This window comes from Peromyscus leucopus, chromosome 5 (genome assembly GCF_004664715.2).
Source record: "Peromyscus leucopus breed LL Stock chromosome 5, UCI_PerLeu_2.1, whole genome shotgun sequence".
In the NCBI taxonomy this organism is placed as follows: Eukaryota; Metazoa; Chordata; class Mammalia; order Rodentia; family Cricetidae; genus Peromyscus; species Peromyscus leucopus.
Window position 1 is genome coordinate 44,603,306 of NC_051067.1, and position 12,640 is coordinate 44,615,945.

Sequence of the window (12,640 nt, forward strand, 5' to 3'; positions counted from 1 at the left end):
ATACTGCCCAGACTTTTAGTACTCTGGTAAAGGCTGCTAGTGCCTTTGAAAGAAGAGTTGGTAGTCTTCCTTGTATTCTGCTTTTGGTCATAACTCATTTGCCTCATTAAATTATAAATTCTGTGAAGCCTTTAGATTTTTTTTATTTGTTTTGGTTCTTATATAATGCACCCCATTTCACAAAACATAAATTTTCATAGATTTTGATGCCCACTTCAAGGTATCTTTTATTACTCAGATTAAAAAACACAAAAGTGCACTTTAGAAAATAGTGGTTTGGTTCTTGAAGTTATTGACTTGCATCCCAAGACAGCCAGATTCTACTGTGCTAGCTATTGTGCGTTTATTACACTATAATGCTTCCACTGTTAGTGTTTAAGTATTGAGGAAGTATAAGTACTCTTTTAATTTGTAATTTCTCTTAAAGATCAAGAAAAGAAACTAGAATCCGGTGGTGGTAGTGGTGGTGGTAGTGCACACCTTTAATCCCAGCCCTCAGGGCGCAGAGGCAGGTGAATCTCTCAGTGTGAGGCCAGCCTGGTCTTTAGAGTGAGTTCCAGGACAGCCAAGGCTACACAGAGAAACCCTATTTCAAACAAACAAAAATGAATGAAAGAAAAGGAAGGAAAGAAAGAAAGAAAGAAACTGTGTGTAGTAGGGCATTCCTTTAATCCTAGGACTTGGGAAGCAGGGGCAGGTAGATCTTTCTAAGTATGAGGCCATCCTGGTCTACATAATCAGTTCTAGGCCATCCAGGGTTATATAGTGAGACCTTGCCTTTAAAAAAAAAAAAAAAAAAAAGAGCTGGGCGGTGGTGGTGCACGCCTTTAATCCCAGCACTCGGGAGACAGAGCCAGGTGGATCTTTGTGAGTTCGAGGCCAGCCTGATCTACAGAGCAAGATCCAAGACAGGCACCAAAGCTACACAGAGAAATTGTGTCTCAGGGTGGGAGGGTGGGGGGGGGAATTTACCAAGGATTCACTGGATTAAGATGATTTATATCCTGATAGAATGGGCACTGTAAGGTTTCATTACACTACTCAGAAGGAAGTACAACTTAAAAATATGAATTGTTTATTTCTTAAAATTTTCAACTAATAGTTTTAGATCATGATTGATAAAGAGTTAGTTGATACGGAGGATAAGGAAGGGCTACTGCTATTGTCAAATATAGATCAGTGTACCCAATATCTAGGAATATAAGGAAATTATTTCAATTTAACATATGTCATCTTGAACAGAAAGGGTATGTGTTGTTGAGACTCCGATTTAGTAGCATACTAGAGGCATTAGTCACAGCAATTGCACTAGAAAATGAGATAAGATATTTAGATTAGAAAGGAAGAAATTAAACTAGTGTGTGTGTGTGTGTGTGTGTGTGTGTGTGTACACATGTACAAGATATAGGGCAATAGAAACAATCAGTTATGTGTAGATTTAACCAACCGTCTTATTAAAATAAGAAACACAGAACCAATGTAAAAGAGAAAGCCGAGAGGTCAGAGCTCAGAGCTAAAATCTTACCTCCTGCAGTGCTCCTACCTCCCCGAAAGAGAGCTACTTCCTGTGTGTCTGTCTTTAAATAGTCTTTCTGGTCTGCCTTCTCATTGGTTGCAAACCCAAACACATGACTGCCTCGTCACTGCCTGTAAATACAGCCCTCCAGGTCTTAAAGGCGTATGTCTCTAATGCTGGCTGTATCCCTGAACACACAGAGATCTACCTAGCTCTTCTACCAAGTGCTGGGATTAAAGGCGTGCGCTGCCACACTCTTGCTATGGCTCTAATAGCTCTGACCCCCGGGCTTTATTTATTAACATACAATGAAAACCACATTTCAGTACAAATAAAATACCACCATAGTTATGCTCACAGGATAAAAGAGCTAAGATAAACTGATAGAAAATTTAATTTACAACATTGTAACCTGAAAACTGGGAAACATCATTGAAAGAATATTAAAAAGACTAAATAGAAAATATTCCATTTTTAAAGCTTAAAAGAATCATATTAAGATAATACTCTTCCTAATTTATCTTCATAGTTGTAGCCCTTCTCAAAACTAGAGGTGGCTTCTTTTTATTTTTTAAACCTTTTTTTTATATTATTTATTTTTATTTTATGTTCATTGGTGTTTTGCCTATATGTATGTCTGTGTGAAGATGTCAGAAGCCCTGGAACTGGAGTTCCAGACAGGTATGAGCTGCTGTATGGGTGCTAGGAATTGAACCCTGGTCCTCTGGGAGAGCAGCCAGTGCTCTTAGAATTAGGTTTATTTGTTTGTTTGTTGGGAGGAGGGTATCATGATATTTGTGTAGAGGTCAGAGAACAATTTGGTGATAGTCATTTCTCTCCTCATACCCTGTGGGTCCTGGAGAATCAAACTCAGGTTTGGTTGCAGGTTTTCAGGCTTTGCAGCAAGTGCCTTTACCTGCTGAGCTATCTTGTTGTGCCGCTTGGCTTTTCAAATACTGACAAGTAGATTCTGATATTTGTATAAATACAAGATCTGGGACAGTGAATAGGGTCTGAGAAGGAAGAGTAAAGTAGAATGCATTGAATTTAAATCTTGTTGTAATGTAAATCTTAATGTAAAGCTAAAGTGACCATAACTGTCTGGCACTACCATGAGAGTAAATTATTGATCAACAAAAGAATTTAGAAACTAGAAATAAGTCTTAACACTCAAATCAGTTGATCCTGATATTTGGGTTAAAGTGCTAAATGTTATTAGATGACATCAAAAGCACAAGCAGTAAAGGAAAAAAAAATAGTAATTACCCCTCACCAGAATTAAATTGGACCATATCAAGCAATGAAAAGAGGCTGGGTGTGATGGTGAAAGAGGCTTAGATTAATGATGCATGCCTTTAATCCCAACAGTCAGGAAATAGAGGCAGGTGGATCTATGTAATGTGTTCCTGACCAGCCAGAGCAACATAGTGAGACCCTGTCTCCAAATAAAAAAGAAAAAGAAATGAAAAGACAACACAGAAATAGGAGAAAATATTTGTAAGTCCTATGTCTGATAATGGGACTTGTAATAAGAACATAAAAACCAATTTTAAACTAATAAACTAAAAGACGAGGTGATTAAGAGAACCTAAGTAGATTTTTCTTCCCAAGAAGATATGTAAATGGCTAAGAATCACATAGAAAAAAAATTGAACATAATAGGCATTTGGGAAATGTAAGTCAAAGCCTCAGTAATATACTAGTTCGCACCCATTAGGATGCTTTGTGAAACAGCACATCAAAGTAACTATTGGTGAGGGGGTGTGGGTAACTGTGAATGTAATTGTCTCTCAATTACTGCATACCTAAAATGATTTAAAATGGTGAGTTTTGTTATTAGCATTTTTAAATTAAAAAAAAAAAAGCTCAGTATTTTCTTTCCTTTGTACTCTGCTTTCCTCTTCTGGAAAAAGGAAGTAATAATACTTAGATTTATTGTGGTCATATAATGTAATACTGCAGTGAAGCACTTTGCAAGATGGCACACAGTATATAGGTATAGCTAAGTAGTAGGTTGATGGTAAGAACAGAATGAGATCACTAATAGAAGCAATTGTTTTTATTAGGAAGAAAGGATGGCTATTTGAAGAAGTGAATAGTTTTAAAGCTGAAGATGTTTAGTTAGTGAATTGGAAGTTAATTTTTAAAAATGTGCCTTTTAGGGGTTGGGGAAGTGGTTCAGTGAGTCAGAATCTTACTGTGCAACCTTGAGTAACAGAGTTTGAATCCCCAGCACCCATGTAAATCTATGCATGCCTTTAGCCACCGAATAATGCTTTTCACATAAGTGTATTTAGACTTGAGTTCTTTGCTAAACATTCACGTAAATCTGTGAGCTTGTTAGCTAGCTAGCCACACTGTCTGAAATGAGGAGCTTCAGGTTAATGAAAGCTTGTGTCTCAAGGTCAGAAGATGGAGAGTAGTGGAGGAAGACACCAGGATCCTCTGGCCTCCTCATATGCACGTACAGGCACATGGGCCCCCACATACATGCGCATACATACTTAGCATGCACACACAAAATACAACCTTCTTTTAATGCTTAGAAGTCTCTAATTATTAGCACTAAAAAATGTCAAGAAAAATAAAAATTAGGCTGGCAAATGTCCCAGGAGATAGAGATTGCTGGGAAGGTGTGAAGAGGTACAAAGATGAGTTACAGAAGCCTGATGACCTGAGTTCAATCTCTGGGAGCCATGTGAGAGAACGTACTCCAAGAAGTTGTTCTTTGACCTCCACACAAATGCTACAAAATAAATGTAAAAAAATAAACTTCAACATCTAACTAGATGATAATAATTAACCCAGTAGAAGGAAAAGAGAATCAATGTTTAGAAAAAAAAAAAACAACAAAAACCAAACAAACATCAGGATATGTTTAATTAAAACATTGGAATACAGCCAGATGTGGTGGCACACACCTTTAATCCCAGTACTTGGGAGGCAGAGGCAGGTGGATCTCTGAGTTCCAGTACAGCCAGTACTACACAGAGAAACCCTGTCTCAGAAAACAGCAAAACAACAAAACACAACACTCTGGAATACAGAAACAAAGGGCTTAAATGATTATTAAGGGGAATATATGCACATGTAGTCAATGTTTTCTAGGGAAGAGACAAGAGGCTTCCACTTTTTAGCTTTTTTTTCTAGGCAGTGTATATATAATAAGTATGTATGTTACTTGTTTACTTTTATGTAATTAAAAATGAAGTATATTATCTTCTACAACTAGATAATGTTTATATACCTTAATTTAGAAAGAGACAGTATTCTATATGCTATAATTTTGCTGTATCTTATTCTGTTAGGGGTTTTTCACTTAGGTGTATTTAGACTGTTGAGTACTTTACTAAAAAACATTTAGTATAAATATCTAATTGGGACTTTCATGGGATACAGAAGTAGAATGACTTGGTTAAGTGATATATCTAGCTCTTTTCATATTAATGATTAAAGCCAGATCACCATACAAGAAAGCTGATTCCAATTGTTCTCATTAAAAAGTTTTGATACTCAGTTTACTGAAATGCAGTTTACTCTTAATTTTTCATCTTTTGTCTATCTACTAAAACTTTCCCCTATTTTGAGATTATGCATATTTTCATGCTTTTATCCTTTTTATAACGTTTTTGTTATTCATGTGTTGTGTATGTGATATGAATGTATGTCTTGTATATGTGTGTTATGCGTGCATATCTAACATGTTTGTTCATATAGGTAGAGTCCAGAGGTTGCCATTGATGTCTCTTCTTTGATGGCTGTTCACCTTACATGTTGAGATGTGGTCTCTGACCTGAGCCCAGATTTGCCCATTTGGCTTGTCTGGTTTGCCAGCTTGCTCTGGAAGACCCTTATTTTCAATCTTCCAAGTGCTAGAATTGCTTTACCGACTTCTCTATGACGAAGCAGCTTCTCTACATTTCTTCAGGTTGCTGGGTCATTTTACTTTTTCTTGGTGATTGTTTTGGTTAGTTTTTATCAACTTGACACAATCTAAATTCACTGTAAAGAGGGAATCTCAAGAGAGAAAATGCCTTTATCAAACTGCCTGTAGGCATGTCTGTGGGGCATTTTCTTGATTAATAACTGATATAGGAGGGCCCAGTCCACTGTGGGCAGGTGGTCCTGAGTTGTATAAGAAAGCTGACTGAGCCAGGCATGGTGGCTTTAATCCCAGCACTTGGGCCTCAAACTCAGAAATCTGCCTGCCTCTGCCTCCCAAGTGCTGGGATTAAAGCCACCATGCCTGGCTCAGTCAGCTTTTAAATTAGAGTTCTAATTTGGAATTTTCATAGTTACAAAATTGTTCTTTGATTTTTTTATGATATTGCTTATAATAAACAGTACAAGCAATTCATATATCTAGTGAAAGGAATTATGAACATCACCATGGCATATTACCACTGGGAAATGCTATAGAGACATTAAAAACATGTCAGAGTTCAAAAAAATTGTTTTATTGATAATTAGGAAATATTTACAAAGGAATAGGTAAAGTTTAATGTAATATTTATGTTACTGTATTCCATGACTACAAGGACATTTTGGGGATGAGGATATATTTATTATCTTTAATGTAGTCAGTCTCAGAGGTATATATCTCTGGAAACCACTGAAATTGTCACCTCTAAACACATACTGTTTATTACTATCAGCGAACATACAGAAGCTGGTAAAAGTATCTTTATGTTAAAAAACTGTTAAGAATGTAAATTAAAGTTAAACTGTTGAGAACATTATTTCAAAAACTAATGGGATATTGAAGTCGTGGAGTTGAGTAACATGATTATTGGGGGTTGGCCATCAGGATGGAGAGTCTCACAGGAATTGGCTTTTGCAGCCTTGGGTCCAAAGGCACTCTGCAACTAGATAACCCCTCCCTGTTTCTTTTGTATCCCTTAATATTTTGTCTTTTTGACATTATAATCATAACATTTCTCCTTTCCCTTTCCTCCCTTCAAACTCTTTGCTCTCTTTCAAATTCTTGGCTTTTTCATTAATAATTGTTACATACATATATATTCCTAAATACATTCAAGTATATAACCTGTTTAGTCTGTATGTTTCTTTGTGTGTGTTTTCAGACTTGAAAACGTTTGGTATTGGATAACCAGTTGGTGTGCTTTTTTTGTGGTGAAGAGTATTTCTCTAGCTCTTGTCATTCTTTGGTTGCCTGTAGTTTTTTGTGTAAGGTTGAGACCTCCTGAGCTTTCCCCATCCACGTCTGCATGTCTGCTGTTCATGTTCAGTTCATGTGTAGGCATTCACGTTAGAGAAGCTTTATGGATATAATTGCAAACTCGCTGTTCCTCTGACTCTTAACAGTCTTTCTGCCTCCTCTTTCACAGTGATCCTTAGCATTAGGAAGTTGGTTGTGTTGTAAGTGTTTACTTGGGACTGGGCACAGCTCTGTATTTTGATTGGTTGTGGTTTTTCTGTAATGGTCTCCGTCTGTTGTGAAAAGAAGTTTCCTTGATACCGGTGAGGACTACACTTACCTCTGGGTATAAACACAAATATTTAGAATGTAGTTAGGCATTATGCTGGTTAGGAAAGTGACAGTTTTAGGTTCTTCTCCAAGATCCTTGACTTCACTAGCCCCAGGTGGTTGGCTATGTTTCCAGTACCAGACATTAATTTTCTGAAAGTTAGTCCTCAGGGAGGAGGCTAGGTCGTTTACAGCTCAGGAGCCTCTGGGCCCTATTTCTGAAGAGTTAAGTCTTCAGCAATGTGGGCTGACCTTTCAACTCTAGGGGGCGACCAAGGGCAGTAACGATAGCCTACAATGTTTTGCAGATGTCTTAGATTACTCTGACCAACTCAGAAGAGGGCTTCTTGTGCTTAGTGTTGGGTTGTTTTGTTAGGGGTCTGTGACTCTTGACAACCTAGATGGGAAAATTTTATTTAAACTGTATACGTGTATTTATATGCCAACTTACATGTATTATATAGGTAGGTAGATAATAGTATGATTCCTTATGACTTTTTCAGATATCTGTACTGTTACTTTACCATCTAGAACCAGAGTTGTTTTCCCCCCTCTTTTTTACAACCCTGCCTTTTTTTTTTTTTTTTTTTTTTTTTTTGGTTTTTCGAGACAGGGTTTCTCTGCATAGCTTTGCGCTTTTCCTGGAGCTCACTTGGTAGCCCAGGCTGGCCTCGAACTCACAGAGATCCACCTGCCTCTGCCTCCTGAGTGCTGGGATTAAAGGTGTACGCCACCACCGCCTGGCGCCTTTTTTTTTTTTTTTAATTTTTTTTTTTGAGACAGGGTCTCATGTAGCTATGGATATCCTGGAACCCACAGAGATCAAGCTGCTTCTTCCTCTTAAGTGCTGGGGTTAAAGGCCTGCACCACCATTTTCTCATCTTTAATCTTTTCTCTTAACTAACTTGATGAAGGCCCAAGCACACTGTGGAGGTGTAGCCTCTTCTCGATGTCTCCTATTAATAGAGAAGTAGAGAAGTTGAATATCCCTTATGTGAAATGCATGGGATGTGACTTACTTTTTAGGTTTTCTAAATTTTGGAACATTTGATGGGAACCATGGCTCAGGGTAGAATTTTCTGTGATGTGAGATACTTTTAAATATATACCTGTATATACTATCATAAAGGTAATTTTTTTCTGTGTTTCTGTTTTGATTTGAGACACATCTTAGGGGGTAAGGTAAAATTTTGTACTTGTGGTGTCGTGTTTATGACCAGAGCTTTAGATTGGGTATGGCAGGATTTTAGATTTTGGAGTCTTCACTTTGTGTCTTTTAAAATGCCTTAATTAGACTTGGGCTAGATTCAAGGGAGTAGCTGGGTATTATAGTTAATAAATTTAACCACCACACTATAAAGGATGATTTGGGCAGAGTGTCAGAAAACCAACTAAAATAACTTGAAATTATATGGGAATTTGTTATCTTATATAATACATCCAAAGAGAGGGCAGAGTTTAAGCTTGGTTGATTAGTGACAGAAAGGCTGTTTTCAGAGACCTCTGGCTAGGACTGCAGCTTGCATGACCTCTGAGGTTCAGTCCTTGATTGTGCTAAAACTAAAACCAAGTTCTGCTACAACATCTGCTTCATTCCCACTGACTTTGAAGAGTAGATACTCATGTTTATAGAGAAAATCTAGCTTTCAGTAATTCTCTGAAGTACATGGTTTTCTCTTAAGGGCCTTCTTCAGTGCATTATAGCTCAAAGTCTGCTGATGGCTTTTTTTCTCATTGGGGTTAGTTAGTCTGTTTCTAGGACAGGTGGAAATTGGATGCCATTTTAGTAATTATATAAAATTTAAGTGGAACGTTGTGTTTTATTTCATTAGTGTTTTAGTGTCTATGATAGTTACTTCCTGTATGATCTTTGGTCCTTGAACTTGTGTAGCATGTAAATTCATTGTACTCTTGAGAATTTAAGCACCAAACTTTGACTTGGGGTTTGGGTTTGATTTTAGTGTTAGTGGGGAACTTCAGAGCCTTCTCTCTCCTCCTTACTGCGTAGTTGTGATTATAGACATCACCACCATGCTGAGTTTTAATGTAAAGTTTTAAGAATTTCTCGAATATTTTGGAAACCAGACTTTCTTTCTTTTTTTTTTTTTTTAATTTATTTTCATTTTATGTGCATTAGTGTTTTTGCCATGGGTGTCGGGTCCCCTGGAACTGGAATCACAGACAGCCTTGAGCTGCCATGTGGGTGCTAGGAGTTGAACCTGGGTCCTTTGGAAGAGCTGTCAGTGCTCCCAACCACTGAGCCATCCCTCTAGCCCTGGAAACCAGACTTTTCTTAATCTGATATGTATTTCATAAAGATTTCCTCTCAAATTGTGTTTTCATTCTCCAAGGGTGTTTTTTAAAAAGGGACATTTTGAATTTTATCATAATTTATTAGGTTCAATTTTTCAAACATTGTGATGTCAGCTTTTTACATATAAAACTCATCAGGAATTGAGCCATGGCTTAGTTAAGAACACTGGCTGCTCTTGCAGAGGACCTGAGTTTTGTTCTTGGTCCCCACATTGGTCAGCTTGCAACAATCTGTAATTCCATTTCCAGTAGATCAGACATCCTTCTCTGCTTCTTCAGACACTAGCACCTACCTACACACACCTTCTCCAAATACATAATTTAAAATAAATATTTTTAAAGAATCATCATGAATCCTAAGATAAACCTAGATATTTTGGATATGTCTTCTAGTAGTTGAGTTTTCCATTTTATTTTATTTATTTATTTTTTTTGGTTTTTCGAGACAGGGTTTCTCTGTATAGCTTTGCGCCTTTCCTGGAACTCGCTTGAGTTTTCCATTTTACACTTAGTTCTGTGATGCAGTAAGAGGTAATTTTTGAGCCAAGCGTGATGGCACACATTTAGTCCCAGCGCTGGAGGCCAGCCTGGTCTACAAAGTGAGTTCTAGGACAGCCATGGCTGTTACACAGAGAAAGCCCTGCCTTGAAAAGCCCCTCCTAAAGTCATTTTTGTGAATGGTGCACAGCTGTTTGTAGAATTATTTTGTTTATATATTGTTTATATGTTATTTACTTGTTCAGCAACATTTGCTTGAAAACTCTGTTTTCCACTGCACTGCCTTCCCATATTTGTTCAAGATGAGTTCTCTGCTTTTTATGAGTCCATTTCCATGTTTTTCTTGTGTACCACTCATCTTTTTTCCTGTTTCTCCTCTAACTTCACCATGTATTGATGATGGGGAGCTTATAGAGTAAGTCTTAGATTGAGGAGTATTTGTTTTTTTAACTTTTCTTCTAAACATGGTATTTCCCTTCTTGGTCTGTTGTTAGCCAGTTAAACTTTAGAGTCATTTCATCGATATCTACAAAATAACTTGGCAGGGTTTTTGTCAACATTGTGTTAAATCTAGACATTAAGGAAGAACTCATCTGATATGTTTAGCCTACTATCTACATACGTGGATCATGTTTGGATTTATAATTGATTCCATTGAAATTTTGTAGTTTTTCCACAGATGTTTTGTGTGTGCCTATGTTTCTTTGAGATGAATTTCTCTGTGTAGCCTTTACTGTCCTGGAACTCTGTACACCACATTAGCCTTGAACTCATATATCTGCCTACCTCTGCCTTCTGGGTGGTAGGATTAAAGACATGTGCCAACCATGTCCAGTTCATGTTTTTACTTTCAAATTATGGTTGTTTCCTATGTTGGCATATAGGAAAACATCTCTGGTTTTCAGTAATTCGAGGAATGCTTTCTTACTCATTATTGCTTCCAGTGTTTCTTCTGGTTCCTTCTCTCTTTCCCTCTGATTGATATAGCCTTAAAAAAATAGTGTTAGCATCTTGTGATTGTTTTATGGTCCTTGGATATTCTGCTCTATCTTTTTTTTTTTCTTCCACCTTTGGTATCACCACAACCAGTATTCTACACATCACTTTTGAACATTCCTATTGACATATCTTTGTACTCAGTGAATCTTTCCTTGGATATGTTTGGTATATTGATAAACCTGTGAAAGATAATTCATTCCTTCCTTCCTTCCTTCCTTCCTTCCTTCCTTCCTTCCTTCCTTCCTTCCTTCCTTCCTTCCTTCCTTCCTTCCTTCCTTCCTTCCTTCCTTCCTTCCTTCCTCTCTTCCCCTCTCTCCCCCCTCCCCCCCCTCTTTCTTTCAGGAGAAACATTTTGTTTTCCTTTATTTTACAGGTGCCTTTTTAGAACAAAGTCTTCAGCATAGACAGTGAAGAAGAGTACTAGGGCTTGTTTTTACTTCCATTGATTTCCTAAATTAATACATTTACATATATTAATGATTTTAAGATTCAAACTATAGCACCCTTTTCCATGTGGAATAATGAAATAATAGTACATTGGTAAGCCCTCCCTCCTTTGTCAAGCATTTTAATGGCTTACAAGTTATTCTGATGTGCTGACTTGATCTTATACACACACAGGCAAGCAGAGAGTGCAAGCTGACATGGTTTTAGATCAGTACAGGATACTGAAAAGACAGTCTTTATTTCGGTTACAGTGGTCAAGTTCCAATATTACCTTCAGTTCTCAGAACTTGTTACACTGCCCATCTGTTCTGACATGTTATGTACTCGTTTCAACTAGTGTTCCTAGCATATTCATCATAGCTTGTAAAAGTTTCTGATAAGATAATTCTGTCTATTTACTTCTGACGCTGATGCTTATTGTGTTTCTTGAGACTGTGTTTTAATATTTCCTATAAATTTTCTTTGAAGTCCTAAATAATACGTGATTGCTGAGGTGAATAGGTCTTTAGTGTAAGCTTTTATGCTTACCTGGCTATCTGTTTGGACTCTTTTTAGTATTTGTTATACTACTAGTTAGGGTTTGAGGCTAGAATTTCCTCTCTTGTTTAGGCTTGTCTTCATAGTTAGTTGTTTTTCAGTTCTCTGAAGTTTTTTGTTTTTTGTTTAAATAGGGCCTGAAACATGCTCTTTTGACGCACTCTCTGATCTTTCGTCTATGAGCACTATTAACGGTATGGAATGGGGGTAGGGAAACTATCATTGCATTAGTTTTTAGCAAGCTTGTGCTTCAAGGCTATGCTATGCATAGGTACTTCTTAATTGTGGCTGGTTTTTCTTGCTTTTAAATGAGATAGAAACAGCTAGAGCTGAGCCTTGTTTGGTTAGTTGAAGGCTAGGAGTGCTCCAGAGGTGGAAGATCCCAGTAGAGCCTACTGGCTAAGCTCTAGGAAAAACTTACTCTGAAGGACAAGCCTTGCTCTGAACGAGATGCTCTGGGCCAGTGGTTCTCAACTTTCTTAGTCCTGTGACCCTTTAATACAGTTCATTTTGTGATTGAGCCCCAGCTGTAAAATTATTTTTTGTTGCTACTTCATAATATTATGAATTGTAATGTAAGTATCTGATATGCAACTCCTGTGAAATTTTTTTGACCTTTAATGGGGTCGTGACCCATAGGTTGAGAACCACTGCTCTGGGAATATCAAATACTTTATTTTACTGGGAACACGGAATTTCTTTTATGATCATTTTGATGTAGGATTTCTAAGTGATAAAAATTTGGGAAAAGTACTGGAGTCCAAGACTGAATCCTTCACTGCATATTATTGTTATTATTTTTTAAATTTGAATTCAGTACCCTCTATTTGCTGAGTCATCTT

At 37.2% G+C, this 12,640-nt stretch overlaps 1 protein-coding gene across 1 annotated transcript in view; it reads left to right on the plus strand.

Annotated features, from left to right (window-relative positions):
• Nucleotides 1-12,640, plus strand: part of Cdk13 (cyclin dependent kinase 13) — a 106,134-nt gene that overhangs the window by 49,393 nt on the left and 44,101 nt on the right. The gene's annotated exons all lie outside the window — the stretch shown is intronic.